This window comes from Drosophila willistoni, assembly GCF_018902025.1.
Source record: "Drosophila willistoni isolate 14030-0811.24 chromosome 2L unlocalized genomic scaffold, UCI_dwil_1.1 Seg72.1, whole genome shotgun sequence".
Classification (NCBI taxonomy): domain Eukaryota; kingdom Metazoa; phylum Arthropoda; class Insecta; order Diptera; family Drosophilidae; genus Drosophila; species Drosophila willistoni.
The window spans coordinates 17,497-34,800 of NW_025814049.1; the positions used below are offsets into that span (position 1 = coordinate 17,497).

Below are 17,304 nucleotides of genomic sequence, written 5' to 3' on the forward strand. Positions count from 1 at the left end.
TCGTGATTTTCTCAGAAAAGATGAAAATTTTACTTTTTGAGTTTTTAATGCCAACTGAAAGTCAATTTGCTGATGGATAAACTGATATATGAATTTCAAAAATCGGTCTAAAATTGACACTATTACAGGATTACAAAGTTGGGGTTAGGTGAGAATATTTGAGGTTTTAGGGATTTTCCTTGTAAAAAAACATAATTTTTACAAAATCGTGATTTTCTCAGAAAAGATGAAAATTTACCTTACAAGTTCAAGGTTCAGGTACCTTGCCGAAGGCTCAATAGCTCTGGCGTTTTTTGGTTCGAATGTCTCCTCCGAAGAAAAAATTCGTATGATTAGCAATCTTAAGTCAAAGGAACCAAATGTTCAAATGGAAAATAGTAGACATTACTCTAATTTAGTATACTTCCAAAAATACTCCTTGTCTAAAATTGTTTAAAATATGCAAGTACTGACGCGGAAACCTCGGCTATACTATTGAAAAAATGAGCAATCACTTATTGTACCTTGCCGAAGGCTCAATAGCTCTGGCCTTTTTTGGTTCGAATGTCTCCTCCGAAGAAAAAATTCGTATGATTAAGTCAAACGAACCAAATGTTCAAATGGAAAATAGTAGACATTACTCTAATTTAGTATACTTCCGAAAATACTCCATGTCTAAAATTGTTTAAAATATGCAAGTACTGACGCGGAAACTTCGGCTATACCATTGAAAAAATGAGCAATCATTTATTGTACCTTGCCGAAAGTTCGATCTCTGGCGTTTCTTGGTTCGAATGTCTCCTCCGAAGAAAAAATTCGTATGATTAGCAATCTTAAGTCAAACGAACCAAATGTTCAAATGGAAAATAGTAGACATTACTCTAATTTAGTATACTTCCGAAAATACTCCATGTCTAAAATTGTTTAAAATATGCAAGTACTGACGCGGAAACCTCGGCTATACTATTGAAAAAATGAGCAATCACTTATTGTACCTTGCCGAAGGCTCAATAGCTCTGGCCTTTTTTGGTTCGAATGTCTCCTCCGAAGAAAAAATTGGTAGGGTTAGCAATCTTAACTCAAAGGAACCAAATGTTCACAAACAAAGATGTTTTTGAGAAGGTTAAGCTACCACAAACTTTTCTAGGCCATAAATTTTTAAATTCCATCGAAACCGTGTTACCTTCCTTTATGCGTGCGGCCGACTGGACGAATCTGGAAAAATGTGAACGGGGTTTTGATTTGATCTCTAATTTACTTCAATATAAGCCCAAATTGATCTGGAAACAGTTGCGGTTTGTACTGGAGCACCTGTTTCTGTTGGCCTCCAATAAGACTTAAGCGATGACATGCGAATCAAGGTCATTGAATTCATAGGCCGCATTATAAATCAGAAACGTCGTGAAATTATGAAGGTCAACATGATGGACCCCTTGATATTGGTGCTTAGCGATCTTCTGGTAGTTGATCCAGGATATCGTGGCCGTTGGGACGAGGAGATGGATTCGGATGAGGTTGAGGATGATGTTTCACCTGGTTTATAAAATATTTTGTTTAAACGGGATTAAAAAAATTAGGGAAAACCGCCGTTAGTGGAGCCTCTCGCGAACTTGCACACGTTTTCAAGAACGCACATCTACCCCAGATGTTGCATATTAAGTTAAAATTGGGTTTTAATCAAAAATTTAGTGGGCTTCAAAAAAATTAAGGAAAATGTCTAAGGTCATACACTTTAACAATTTTTCAGCTATTTTGTTCTGCTCTTAAACGCTTTAAGGAAATGTTTGAGGATTAAAATCCCTTAAAGTGGGTTTAAATAAAAAGGAAAAAAAAATTAGATGTTTGCGTGTTGAAGGTAAGCAACTGAATGAACGTATTCCTGGTCCTATTCCAGCTTTTATAGAAGTTGGAAAGCTGTAAAGTCATTGCCTACTAGAGCTGTTTAACTTTCGATGACAGTGTATCGTTTCGTTTTCGATAAGCTAATTGGTTAAAGGTTACCAAATAGGTAAATATTTACTATAGTTACTCGGGCCCAAAACGCGCTTAAACTACATAAATTTGGTATCAAACGAAAGATACCACGAGCACGACCTCAGGTACGCCTTGACGATTTATTTCGTAGTTTTTGTCTAATTAACAAAATAAAATTGAAATTTTTAGCGCGATTAAAGCTAAAAATAGTTAATCTAACTGTTTCCAGCTGAAATAGTGTGGCCAAATGTTACGACAATGTTGGAAAGCGCGCCAAATGGCGTTGCCAGATACGGTAAATATTTACTTTAGCTACTCGAGATTTCAGTATTGAAAAGTGAAAAAATCGGCTAAAGGTAGATTTCAGTGTTGGCAATTGCTATTTTTTATTTGGCGCGTTGTTTGACCGCCCTGGCAGCTAATTATTTTACTCTAAATTATAAAATTAAGGAATATTCCGCTGCTCTGGCAGTCGAATATTGTATTCTGAACTACATTTGTTCTCTAAAATCAAGAAATAATGTAAACCCAACAATATTTTCGATTGTTGAGAATAGTGCGAACAAAAGTTTCAAAAAGCGCGCGTATTCGAGTATCCGACATTTGGCATCTGGCAACGCTATCTCAAAATTTGACAGCTTCTTTTAGCCGGAAAGAGCTACTTTTAGCTATAAACATGATTTATCTTTTGTTAATTGCACAAAGGCGCACTTGAGGTCGTGCTCGTGGAATTTTTCTCTTTCGTTTGATACCAAATTTATGTAGTTTAAGGCTGTTTTGGGCCCGAGTAACGTAAGTAAATATTTACCATTATCAAACCTTCTTGTGTCGGAATGACAGCCATTAAAATTCAAATTAATTAAAAATTCTTTTAAATGTTATTTATTTTGATATCAATTAATTTAAACCTAAGGATTTAATATTTACTATTTCGGAGAATTGAAATAAATAAATTTTTAATTAATTTGTTTCTGGCATCCTAGCACTGCAACGATAAAACTTTTTTATTAATGTGTTAGTTAGGCTAAAAATAAGATTATAAGGCTTCCATTTAAAATAGAGCAAATTGATAGCATTTGAAATTTAAAGATTTAACCACATACTATATTGATTTTTACGAATACTTGAATATTAATTTACTTAATACTACTACTAATGATTACTACTATTTCTATTATTTCTTATTATTTCTATTTCTTTTGTGAGTGTCTTTTGGGACCTTTTTAAAGAGAATTGTTTAAAAACGGAAAGAATTATTAAGATTATGTTAGTTTATTGAATTGAGAACTAAGAAAAATACAATTTTTTTTCTGTCTGCTCCAAGGCCTCCAAAGTTATCTAAAGAAAATAGAAATGCTGATGTCGGAAATTTTCTATAAAAGTAACTAGACTTAGCTGAAAGTACATTCTTCTTAACATGTCTAGGTAATCTGAAACTCTGATAGAGTCCACCTGTCAGAATGACCAGAAGTGCCCAGGCAACTTAAGAATATTCATCTTTAGGATTTTTTAAAATTCGGATATCTAAATCTCGGATCAGTGACCTTTTTAAAGCACTTCGCTGTGTCACTGAAATATGAATACTTTTGAAGATGTACTTTAGAAGTTATGACTATATGTAGGATCGCGGTACGGTAGAGGTGATTTCGAGTGAGAACGGGTATCGATGTAATATCGATTAAAAACGATATACGATAGTGAGGAGTGGTCAGTCGGTCCGAAGAGAGTCAGTCGAATAGAGCAAGCCGGTAAAGTTGCGTCTCGAAGTGTGAGCAGTGAAATCAAAAAATAAAGAGAAACATTGTGAAGTAAATTATAATTTTACTACTAAGCTAATAAACTAATATATACAATAAAGCTGATGAAAATAAAACCCGGTGTATGCAAATTAAATCTGTTCGACTTGGTGAAGGTTGAATCTCCACAGCTTGCGAGGCTCGTCCGGGATAAAGCTAAATTCCACATATATGTGTATATGTACATTAGGGGTGTTCTTACTTGTGAGGGGGAAAAAAATTATGAATATTTTGTTAAGTGCAGGGCATTTTTTTTTTCCTTTTAGTCTAAAAAAAAATCTCAAAAAAATTTGGGACCGATCAGATAATGTTTAGTGGGCGCGGAACTCACCTAAAGTTTTCAGTGTGATGCTCCCATATAAGCATACATAGCACCATACAAATATCGTAAGAGTGAGCGAGATGGCATGCTATGAAACAAAATGTTAGTACCTTGTTAACACTATTGATGTTATTTTACAAAAGTATCAAAGAAGCTAACATCGGCTATACGAAGTTTATATACCTTTGCAGTCCGTGGCAATAATAATTTTACATGTTGAATTCATCAATATACAAACAAAACAATTTTACTCTCTATTTTACAATTTGTTCTTCTTCTTCCCTCATTCCCAAAGCCAAGCAACGCTCGCATACACATACACATACAGTTTATGTAGCGTTGCGTCTGTGTGTGTATGCATGTACTCTGTTGATGACGAAAGATGTAGTAGACAGCAAGCAACGCTGCCGGCAGAGCTGGGAGCGATTATTATATTGACTGTAACTTGTGTTATATTTATCCGATCACATTCGAATTTATGGATCTTGGGTTTTATATCCAATGTTATCACATATGTAAATTTCATAGGGATACTCCAATTTGTATGAAAATGATTCTTCTAGAGCTATATGATATAGTGGTCCGATCCTGATAAGTTTCATACTTGATCTGCTCCAGATAATAAAAAGCACAGAAAAAAATGTCAGCCCGACAGCTCTTAAGACGGCTGAGTAAGACGCATACACACGGACGCACAGACGGATATCGACTCAGCTTCTCATGCTGATCAACAATATACATATATACTTTATGGGGTCCTTCTGTGCGTTACAAACATCTGACAAATGTTATAATACCCTCTGCAAGGGTATAAAAAAGTCCGGATGCAGTCCAATAATACTACCGTATCGCCACGATGTGTAAAAATGAAGAAAATGGTTTGTGTGATGTTTGCATTTTCTTGGTGAAAATGTACATTAAAGCATGGTTTAAGTGTTTTAAGGAACCCTCGGCTATACTATTGAAAAAATGAGCAATCACTTATTGTACCTTGCCGAAGGCTCAATAGCTCTGGCCTTTTTTGGTTCGAATGTCTCCTCCGAAGAAAAAATTCGTATGGTTAGGAATCTTAACTAAAGGAACCAAATGTTCAACTGAAAAATAGACATTACTCTAATTTAGTATACTTCCGAAAATACTCCTTGTTTAAAATTGTTCGAAATATGCAAGTACTGACGCGGAAACCTCGGCTATACCATTGAAAAAATGAGCAATCACTTATTGTACCTTGCCGAAGGCTCAATAGCTCTGGCCTTTTTTGGTTCGAATGTCTCCTCCGAAGAAAAAATTCGTATGATTAGCAATCTTAAGTCAAAGGAACCAAATGTTCAAACTGAAAATAGTAGACATTACTCTAATTTAGTATACTTCCGAAAATACTCCATGTCTAAAATTGTTTAAAATATGCAAGTACTGACGCGGAAACCTCGGCTATACTATTGAAAAAATGAGCAATCACTTATTGTACCTTGCCGAAGGCTCAATAGCTCTGGCCTTTTTTGGTTTGAATGTCTCCTCCGAAGAAAAAATTCGTATGATTAGCTATCTTAAGTCAAAGGAACCAAATGTTCAAATGGAAAATAGTAGACATTACTCTAATTTAGTATACTTCCGAAAATACTCCATGTCTAAAATTTTTTAAAATATGCAAGTACTGACGCGGAAACCTCGGCTATACTATTGAAAAAATGAGCAATCACTTATTGTACCTTGCCGAAGGCTCAATAGCTCTGGCCTTTTTTGGTTCGAATGTCTCCTCCGAAGAAAAAATTCGTATGGTTAGGAATCTTAACTAAAGGAACCAAATGTTCAAATGAAAAATAGTAGACATTGTACCTTGCCGAAGACTCAATAGCTCTGGCGTTTTTTGGTTCAAATGTCTCCTCCGAAGAAAAAATTCGTATGGTTAGGAATCTTAACTAAAGGAACCAAATGTTCAACTGAAAAATAGACATTACTCTAATTTAGTATACTTCCGAAAATACTCCTTGTTTAAAATTGTTTGAAATATGCAAGTACTGACGCGGAAACCTCGGCTATACCATTGAAAAAATGAGCAATCACTTATTGTACCTTGCCGAAGGCTCAATAGCTCTGGCCTTTTTTGGTTCGAATGTCTCCTCCGAAGAAAAAATTCGTATGATTAGCAATCTTAAGTCAAAGGAACCAAATGTTCAAACTGAAAATAGTAGACATTACTCTAATTTAGTATACTTCCGAAAATACTCCATGTCTAAAATTGTTTAAAATATGCAAGTACTGACGCGGAAACCTCGGCTATACTATTGAAAAAATGAGCAATCACTTATTGTACCTTGCCGAAGGCTCAATAGCTCTGGCCTTTTTTGGTTCGAATGTCTCCTCCGAAGAAAAAATTCGTATGATTAGCAATCTTAAGTCAAACGAACCAAATGTTCAAATGGAAAATAGTAGACATTACTCTAATTTAGTATACTTCCGAAAATACTCCATGTCTAAAATTTTTTAAAATATGCAAGTACTGACGCGGAAACCTCGGCTATACTATTGAAAAAATGAGCAATCACTTATTGTACCTTGCGGAAGGCTTAATAGCTCTGGCCTTTTTTGGTTCGAATGTCTCCTCCGAAGAAAAAATTCGTATGATTAGCAATCTTAAGTCAAAGGAACCAAATGTTCAAACTGAAAATAGTAGACATTACTCTAATTTAGTATACTTCCGAAAATACTCCATGTCTAAAATTGTTTAAAATATGCAAGTACTGACGCGGAAACCTCGGCTATACTATTGAAAAAATGAGCAATCACTTATTGTACCTTGCCGAAGGCTCAATAGCTCTGGCCTTTTTTGGTTTAAATGTCTCCTCCGAAGAAAAAATTCGTATGATTAGCAATCTTAAGTCAAAGGAACCAAATGTTCAAATGGAAAATAGTAGACATTACTCTAATTTAGTATACTTCCGAAAATACTCCATGTCTAAAATTTTTTAAAATATGCAAGTACTGACGCGGAAACCTCGGCTATACTATTGAAAAAATGAGCAATCACTTATTGTACCTTGCCGAAGGCTCAATAGCTCTGGCCTTTTTTGGTTCGAATGTCTCCTCCGAAGAAAAAATTCGTATGATTAGCAATCTTAAGTCAAACGAACCAAATGTTCAAATGGAAAATAGTAGACATTACTCTAATTTAGTATACTTCCGAAAATACTCCATGTCTAAAATTTTTTAAAATATGCAAGTACTGACGCGGAAACCTCGGCTATACTATTGAAAAAATGAGCAATCACTTATTGTACCTTGCCGAAGGCTCAATAGCTCTGGCCTTTTTTGGTTCGAATGTCTCCTCCGAAGAAAAAATTCGTATGATTAGCAATCTTAAGTCAAACGAACCAAATGTTCAAATGGAAAATAGTAGACATTACTCTAATTTAGTATACTTCCGAAAATACTCCATGTCTAAAATTGTTTAAAATATGCAAGTACTGACGCGGAAACCTCGGCTATACTATTGAAAAAATGAGCAATCACTTATTGTACCTTGCCGAAGGCTCAATAGCTCTGGCCTTTTTTGGTTTGAATGTCTCCTCCGAAGAAAAAATTCGTATGATTAGCTATCTTAAGTCAAAGGAACCAAATGTTCAAATGGAAAATAGTAGACATTACTCTAATTTAGTATACTTCCGAAAATACTCCATGTCTAAAATTTTTTAAAATATGCAAGTACTGACGCGGAAACCTCGGCTATACTATTGAAAAAATGAGCAATCACTTATTGTACCTTGCCGAAGGCTCAATAGCTCTGGCCTTTTTTGGTTCGAATGTCTCCTCCGAAGAAAAAATTCGTATGATTAGCAATCTTAAGTCAAACGAACCAAATGTTCAAATGGAAAATAGTAGACATTACTCTAATTTAGTATTCTTCCGAAAATACTCCATGTCTAAAATTTTTTAAAATATGCAAGTACTGACGCGGAAACCTCGGCTATACTATTGAAAAAATGAGCAATCACTTATTGTACCTTGCGGAAGGCTTAATAGCTCTGGCCTTTTTTGGTTCGAATGTCTCCTCCGAAGAAAAAATTCGTATGATTAGCAATCTTAAGTCAAAGGAACCAAATGTTCAAACTGAAAATAGTAGACATTACTCTAATTTAGTATACTTCCGAAAATACTCCATGTCTAAAATTGTTTAAAATATGCAAGTACTGACGCGGAAACCTCGGCTATACTATTGAAAAAATGAGCAATCACTTATTGTACCTTGCCGAAGGCTCAATAGCTCTGGCCTTTTTTGGTTTAAATGTCTCCTCCGAAGAAAAAATTCGTATGATTAGCAATCTTAAGTCAAAGGAACCAAATGTTCAAATGGAAAATAGTAGACATTACTCTAATTTAGTATACTTCCGAAAATACTCCATGTCTAAAATTTTTTAAAATATGCAAGTACTGACGCGGAAACCTCGGCTATACTATTGAAAAAATGAGCAATCACTTATTGTACCTTGCCGAAGGCTCAATAGCTCTGGCCTTTTTTGGTTCGAATGTCTCCTCCGAAGAAAAAATTCGTATGATTAGCAATCTTAAGTCAAACGAACCAAATGTTCAAATGGAAAATAGTAGACATTACTCTAATTTAGTATACTTCCGAAAATACTCCATGTCTAAAATTTTTTAAAATATGCAAGTACTGACGCGGAAACCTCGGCTATACTATTGAAAAAATGAGCAATCACTTATTGTACCTTGCCGAAGGCTCAATAGCTCTGGCCTTTTTTGGTTCGAATGTCTCCTCCGAAGAAAAAATTCGTATGATTAGCAATCTTAAGTCAAACGAACCAAATGTTCAAATGGAAAATAGTAGACATTACTCTAATTTAGTATACTTCCGAAAATACTCCATGTCTAAAATTTTTTAAAATATGCAAGTACTGACGCGGAAACCTCGGCTATACTATTGAAAAAATGAGCAATCACTTATTGTACCTTGCGGAAGGCTTAATAGCTCTGGCCTTTTTTGGTTCGAATGTCTCCTCCGAAGAAAAAATTCGTATGATTAGCAATCTTAAGTCAAAGGAACCAAATGTTCAAACTGAAAATAGTAGACATTACTCTAATTTAGTATACTTCCGAAAATACTCCATGTCTAAAATTGTTTAAAATATGCAAGTACTGACGCGGAAACCTCGGCTATACTATTGAAAAAATGAGCAATCACTTATTGTACCTTGTCGAAGGCTCAATAGCTCTGGCCTTTTTTGGTTTAAATGTCTCCTCCGAAGAAAAAATTCGTATGATTAGCAATCTTAAGTCAAAGGAACCAAATGTTCAAATGGAAAATAGTAGACATTACTCTAATTTAGTATACTTCCGAAAATACTCCATGTCTAAAATTTTTTAAAATATGCAAGTACTGACGCGGAAACCTCGGCTATACTATTGAAAAAATGAGCAATCACTTATTGTACCTTGCCGAAGGCTCAATAGCTCTGGCCTTTTTTGGTTCGAATGTCTCCTCCGAAGAAAAAATTCGTATGATTAGCAATCTTAAGTCAAACGAACCAAATGTTCAAATGGAAAATAGTAGACATTACTCTAATTTAGTATACTTCCGAAAATACTCCATGTCTAAAATTTTTTAAAATATGCAAGTACTGACGCGGAAACCTCGGCTATACTATTGAAAAAATGAGCAATCACTTATTGTACCTTGCCGAAGGCTCAATAGCTCTGGCCTTTTTTGGTTCGAATGTCTCCTCCGAAGAAAAAATTCGTATGATTAGCAATCTTAAGTCAAACTCTACTCTAATTTAGTATACTTCCGAAAATACTCCATGTCTAAAATTTTTTAAAATATGCAAGTACTGACGCGGAAACCTCGGCTATACTATTGAAAAAATGAGCAATCATTTATTGTACCTTGCCGAAGGCTCAATAGCTCTGGCCTTTTTTGGTTCGAGTGTCTCCTCCGAAGAAAAAATTCGTATGATTAGCAATCTTAAGTCAAACGAACCAAATGTTCAAATGGAAAATAGTAGACATTACTCTAATTTAGTATACTTCCGAAAATACTCCATGTCTAAAATTGTTTAAAATATGCAAGTACTGACGCGGAAACTTCGGCTATACCATTGAAAAAATGAGCAATCATTTATTGTACCTTGCCGAAGGCTCAATAGCTCTGGCCTTTTTTGGTTCGAATGTCTCCTCCGAAGAAAAAATTCGTATGATTAGCAATCTTAAGTCAAACGAACCAAATGTTCAAATGGAAAATAGTAGACATTACTCTAATTTAGTATACTTCCGAAAATACTCCATGTCTAAAATTTTTTAAAATATGCAAGTACTGACGCGGAAACCTCGGCTATACTATTGAAAAAATGAGCAATCACTTATTGTACCTTGCCGAAGGCTCAATAGCTCTGGCCTTTTTTGGTTCGAATGTCTCCTCCGAAGAAAAAATTCGTATGATTAGCAATCTTAAGTCAAACGAACCAAATGTTCAAATGGAAAATAGTAGACATTACTCTAATTTAGTATACTTCCGAAAATACTCCATGTCTAAAATTGTTTAAAATATGCAAGTACTGACGCGGAAACTTCGGCTATACCATTGAAAAAATGAGCAATCATTTATTGTACCTTGCCGAAAGTTCGATCTCTGGCGTTTCTTGGTTCGAATGTCTCCTCCGAAGAAAAAATTCGTATGATTAGCAATCTTAAGTCAAACGAACCAAATGTTCAAATGGAAAATAGTAGACATTACTCTAATTTAGTATACTTCCGAAAATACTCCATGTCTAAAATTTTTTAAAATATGCAAGTACTGACGCGGAAACCTCGGCTATACTATTGAAAAAATGAGCAATCACTTATTGTACCTTGCCGAAGGCTCAATAGCTCTGGCCTTTTTTGGTTCGAATGTCTCCTCCGAAGAAAAAATTGGTACGGTTAGCAATCTTAACTCAAAGGAACCAAATGTTCACAAACAAAGATGTTTTTGAGAAGGTTAAGCTACCACAAACTTTTCTAGGCCATAAATTTTTAAATTCCATCGAAACCGTGTTACCTTCCTTTATGCGTGCGGCCGACTGGACGAATCTGGAAAAATGTGAACGGGGTTTTGATTTGATCTCTAATTTACTTCAATATAAGCCCAAATTGATCTGGAAACAGTTGCGGTTTGTACTGGAGCACCTGTTTCTGTTGGCCTCCAATAAGACTTAAGCGATGACATGCGAATCAAGGTCATTGAATTCATAGGCCGCATTATAAATCAGAAACGTCGTGAAATTATGAAGGTCAACATGATGGACCCCTTGATATTGGTGCTTAGCGATCTTCTGGTAGTTGATCCAGGATATCGTGGCCGTTGGGACGAGGAGATGGATTCGGATGAGGTTGAGGATGATGTTTCACCTGGTTTATAAAATATTTTGTTTAAACGGGATTAAAAAAATTAGGGAAAACCGCCGTTAGTGGAGCCTCTCGCGAACTTGCACACGTTTTCAAGAACGCACATCTACCCCAGATGTTGCATATTAAGTTAAAATTGGGTTTTAATCAAATTTAGTGGGCTTCAAAAAAATTAAGGAAAAAGTCTAAGGTCATACACTTTAACAATTTTTCAGCTATTTTGTTCTGCTCTTAAACGCTTTAAGGAAATGTTTGAGGATTAAAATCCCTTAAAGTGGGTTTAAATAAAAAGGAAAAAAAAATTAGATGTTTGCGTGTTGAAGGTAAGCAACTGAATGAACGTATTCCTGGTCCTATTCCAGCTTTTATAGAAGTTGGAAAGCTGTAAAGTCATTGCCTACTAGAGCTGTTTAACTTTCGATGACAGTGTATCGTTTCGTTTTCAATAAGCTAATTGGTTAAAGGTTACCAAATAGGTAAATATTTACTATAGTTACTCGGGCCCAAAACGCGCTTAAACTAAATAAATTTGGTATCAAACGAAAGATACCACGAGCACGACCTCAGGTACGCCTTGACGATTTATTTCGTAGTTTTTGTCTAATTAACAAAATAAAATTGAAATTTTTAGCGCGATTAAAGCTAAAAATAGTTAATCTAACTGTTTCCAGCTGAAATAGTGTGGCCAAATGTTACGACAATGTTGGAAAGCGCGCCAAATGGCGTTGCCAGATACGGTAAATATTTACTTTAGCTACTCGAGATTTCAGTATTGAAAAGTGAAAAAATCGGCTAAAGGTAGATTTCAGTGTTGGCAATTGCTATTTTTTATTTGGCGCGTTGTTTGACCGCCCTGGCAGCTAATTATTTTACTCTAAATTATAAAATTAAGGAATATTCCGCTGCTCTGGCAGTCGAATATTGTATTCTGAACTATATTTGTTCTCTAAAATCAAGAAATAATGTAAACCCAACAATATTTTCGATTGTTGAGAATAGTGCGAACAAAAGTTTCAAAAAGCGCGCGTATTCGAGTATCCGACATTTGGCATCTGGCAACGCTATCTCAAAATTTGACAGCTTCTTTTAGCCGGAAAGAGCTACTTTTAGCTATAATCCCGCTAAAAACATGATTTATCTTTTGTTAATTGCACAAAGGCGCACTTGAGGTCGTGCTCGTGGAATTTTTCTCTTTCGTTTGATACCAAATTTATGTAGTTTAAGGCTGTTTTGGGCCCGAGTAACGTAAGTAAATATTTACCATTATCAAACCTTCTTGTGTCGGAATGACAGCCATTAAAATTCAAATTAATTAAAAATTCTTTTAAATGTTATTTATTTTGATATCAATTAATTTAAACCTAAGGATTTAATATTTACTATTTCGGAGAATTGAAATAAATAAATTTTTAATTAATTTGTTTCTGGCATCCTAGCACTGCAACGATAAAACTTTTTTATTAATGTGTTAGTTAGGCTAAAAATAAGATTATAAGGCTTCCATTTAAAATAGAGCAAATTGATAGCATTTGAAATTTAAAGATTTAACCACATACTATATTGATTTTTACGAATACTTGAATATTAATTTACTTAATACTACTACTAATGATTACTACTATTTCTATTATTTCTTATTATTTCTATTTCTTTTGTGAGTGTCTTTTGGGACCTTTTTAAAGAGAATTGTTTAAAAACGGAAAGAATTATTAAGATTATGTTAGTTTATTGAATTGAGAACTAAGAAAAATACAATTTTTTTTCTGTCTGCTCCAAGGCCTCCAAAGTTATCTAAAGAAAATAGAAATGCTGATGTCGGAAATTTTCTATAAAAGTAACTAGACTTAGCTGAAAGTACATTCTTCTTAACATGTCTAGGTAATCTGAAACTCTGATAGAGTCCACCTGTCAGAATGACCAGAAGTGCCCAGGCAACTTAAGAATATTCATCTTTAGGATTTTTTAAAATTCGGATATCTAAATCTCGGATCAGTGACCTTTTTAAAGCACTTCGCTGTGTCACTGAAATATGAATACTTTTGAAGATGTACTTTAGAAGTTATGACTATATGTAGGATCGCGGTACGGTAGAGGTGATTTCGAGTGAGAACGGGTATCGATGTAATATCGATTAAAAACGATATACGATAGTGAGGAGTGGTCAGTCGGTCCGAAGAGAGTCAGTCGAATAGAGCAAGCCGGTAAAGTTGCGTCTCGAAGTGTGAGCAGTGAAATCAAAAAATAAAGAGAAACATTGTGAAGTAAATTATAATTTTACTACAAAGCTAATAAACTAATATATACAATAAAGCTGATGAAAATAAAACCCGGTGTATGCAAATTAAATCTGTTCGACTTGGTGAAGGTTGAATCTCCACAGCTTGCGAGGCTCGTCCGGGATAAAGCTAAATTCCACATATATGTGTATATGTACATTAGGGGTGTTCTTACTTGTGAGGGGGAAAAAAATTATGAATATTTTGTTAAGTGCAGGGCATTTTTTTTTTCCTTTTAGTCTAAAAAAAAATCTCAAAAAAATTTGGGACCGATCAGATAATGTTTAGTGGGCGCGGAACTCATCTAAAGTTTTCAGTGTGATGCTCCCATATAAGCATACATAGCACCATACAAATATCGTAAGAGTGAGCGAGATGGCATGCTATGAAACAAAATGTTAGTACCTTGTTAACACTATTGATGTTATTTTACAAAAGTATCAAAGAAGCTAACATCGGCTATACGAAGTTTATATACCTTTGCAGTCCGTGGCAATAATAATTTTACATGTTGAATTCATCAATATACAAACAAAACAATTTTACTCTCTATTTTACAATTTGTTCTTCTTCTTCCCTCATTCCCAAAGCCAAGCAACGCTCGCATACACATACACATACAGTTTTTTTTTTTTTTTTTTTTTTTTTTTTTTTTTTTTTTTTTGGTTAGGGGTCACCTCACCGCACTAAAACCTACCCTACTTCCGTATCCCTCTCCATGCAGCATGCTGCGATTGGCACGCATACACATACAGTTTATGTAGCGTTGCGTCTGTGTGTGTATGCATGTACTCTGTTGATGACGAAAGACGTAGTAGACAGCAAGCAGCGCTGCCGGCAGAGCTGGGAGCAGAGCCGATTATTATATTGACTGTAACTTGTGTTATATTGATCCGATCACATTCAAATTTTGGGATCTTGGGTTTTATATCCAATGTTATCACATATGTAAATTTCATAGGGATACTCCAATTTGTATGAAAATGTTTCTTCTAGAGCTATATGATATAGTGGTCCGATCCTGATAAGTTTCATACTTGATCTGCTCCAGATAATAAAAAGCACAGAAAAAAATGTCAGCCCGACAGCTCTTAAGACGGCTGAGTAAGACGCATACACACGGACGCACAGACGGATATCGACTCAGCTTCTCATGCTGATCAACAATATACATATATACTTTATGGGGTCCTTCTGTGCGTTACAAACATCTGACAAATGTTATAATACCCTCTGCAAGGGTATAAAAAAGTCCGGATGCAGTCCAATAATACTACCGTATCGCCACGATGTGTAAAAATGAAGAAAATGGTTTGTGTGATGTTTGCATTTTCTTGGTGAAAATGTACATTAAAGCATGGTTTAAGTGTTTTAAGGAACCCTCGGCTATACTATTGAAAAAATGAGCAATCACTTATTGTACCTTGCCGAAGGCTCAATAGCTCTGGCCTTTTTTGGTTCGAATGTCTCCTCCGAAGAAAAAATTCGTATGGTTAGGAATCTTAACTAAAGGAACCAAATGTTCAAATGAAAAATAGTAGACATTGTACCTTGCCGAAGACTCAATAGCTCTGGCGTTTTTTGATTCGAATGTCTCCTCCGAAGAAAAAATTCGTATGGTTAGGAATCTTAACTAAAGGAACCAAATGTTCAAATGAAAAATAGTAGACATTGTACCTTGCCGAAGACTCAATAGCTCTGGCGTTTTTTGATTCGAATGTCTCCTCCGAAGAAAAAATTCGTATGGTTAGGAATCTTAACTAAAGGAACCAAATGTTCAAATGAAAAATAGTAGACATTGTACCTTGCCGAAGACTCAATAGCTCTGGCGTTTTTTGATTCGAATGTCTCCTCCGAAGAAAAAATTCGTATGGTTAGGAATCTTAACTAAAGGAACCAAATGTTCAAATGAAAAATAGTAGACATTGTACCTTGCCAAAGACTCAATAGCTCTGGCGTTTTTTGGTTCAAATGTCTCCTCCGAAAAAAAAATTCGTATGGTTAGGAATCTTAACTAAAGGAACCAAATGTTCAAATGAAAAATAGTAGACATTGTACCTTGCCGAAGACTCAATATGGCTAGCAATCTTAACTAAAGGAACCAAATGTTCAAATGCAAAATAGTAGACATTGTACCTTGCCGAAGACTCAATAGCTCTGGCGTTTTTTGGTTCAAATGTCTCCTCCGAAGAAAAAATTCGTATGGTTAGGAATCTTAACTAAAGGAACCAAATGTTCAAATGAAAAATAGTAGACATTGTACCTTGCCGAAGACTCAATAGCTCTGGCGTTTTTTGGTTCAAATGTCTCCTCCGAAGAAAAAATTCGTATGGTTAGGAATCTTAACTAAAGGAACCAAATGTTCAAATGAAAAATAGTAGACATTGTACCTTGCCGAAGACTCAATAGCTCTGGCGTTTTTTGATTCGAATGTCTCCTCCGAAGAAAAAATTCGTATGAGATTATGATTTATGATGATTAGTATGAGAGTACAAAAAAAATATATGTTACCAAAAAGCTAAAATTGTTTTATAGGTCCTAGAATTTATTCAAGTGAATATTTGAAACATTCAGTCACATTATGAATCGAATTAAGGGGACTTAAGACTCTTAGTATTCATTTACGGATGTATACATATATGTATTTTTATCTAAACTTTAAAATAAATTTTCGAAGGGGTGGGTACCAAAACATTGAATTAGTACAACGAAACGTTCAGCTCTTGTTAGGTCTTAACAAGACACAACGCTACTTAAACTGTATGTGTATGCGTACCGTGGTTTGCTCAGACAATAAGGGAAGAAGAAGAAAAAATTGTTGTAAAAATAGTAATAATTTGAATGTTTTGTTTGTGTATAAAAGAAGTGAGTTGCAGAAAAGGAATTTTGACATGTAAAAATACTGCAAGGACTGCAAGGGTATATAAACTTCGGCATAGCCGAAGTTAGCTTCTTTGATATTTCATTTTTAGGTAATGCTAGCATCAAACCAATCTTCATACAGTTTATTTATTCCAGTTTAAAACCCCATAAATAGTCGTCTGTGGAATAGACCACACCATGTTAGATCCATTTCATTGCCCAATGATACAGCGAATAAATTGCCACAACCTGTGATCTTGCAAAAAAACTGTGGCAACAGGACAGACGTTGTTGTTCCAACCCCAGGGCCCAAGATATATGTAGACATTAAAAGCGTGTTTGGTCGCACAGTAGGTGGCTGAGAAGGGACAGAACTAAATGGACTATGCTAAAAAATAGCTGCCAAATGAAGTTGTGTAAGACTCTCTCTCGCTTGATATTCTCCATAGTAAGTTGTGTTGCTGCTAATTATTTTAATTTTAATTCATTTAATTACCTTATTTTTAGCTTATCTCATTAATATGGACAATAAACATCAACGAAGCTAGTTTGGGCTATGCCGAAGTTTATACGCCCTTAAAATTCGCACTCTGTCCCTTTCTGTTTCTCTATATTGCAAAATATAAGTATATTTCTTAAGGAATATACACATATTATTATTATTTAAATTTACATGTGGTCTACCTGATGGACAAAAGAA

General features: G+C 34.9%; 2 long non-coding RNA genes across 3 annotated transcripts; both read right to left on the reverse strand.

Moving 5' to 3' along the window:
- Window positions 1-301: 301 nt before the first annotated feature.
- LOC124460125 lies at window positions 302-5,169 on the reverse strand. Its single transcript, XR_006954071.1, has 2 exons — window positions 5,019-5,169; window positions 302-692 (listed from the first exon to the last, which is right to left on the reverse strand). It is a non-coding gene; the product is annotated as an uncharacterized LOC124460125 (long non-coding RNA).
- A 4,581-nt stretch (window positions 5,170-9,750) lies between these two features.
- On the reverse strand, window positions 9,751-16,251 carry LOC124460124. Of its 2 annotated transcripts, XR_006954070.1 has the most exons (3): window positions 16,133-16,243; window positions 15,123-15,800; window positions 9,751-10,649 (listed from the first exon to the last, which is right to left on the reverse strand). It is a non-coding gene; the product is annotated as an uncharacterized LOC124460124 (long non-coding RNA). The 2 variants fall into 2 exon arrangements; XR_006954069.1 differs by having other exon boundaries at window positions 15,123-16,251.
- Between the last annotated feature and the right edge of the window lie 1,053 nt (window positions 16,252-17,304).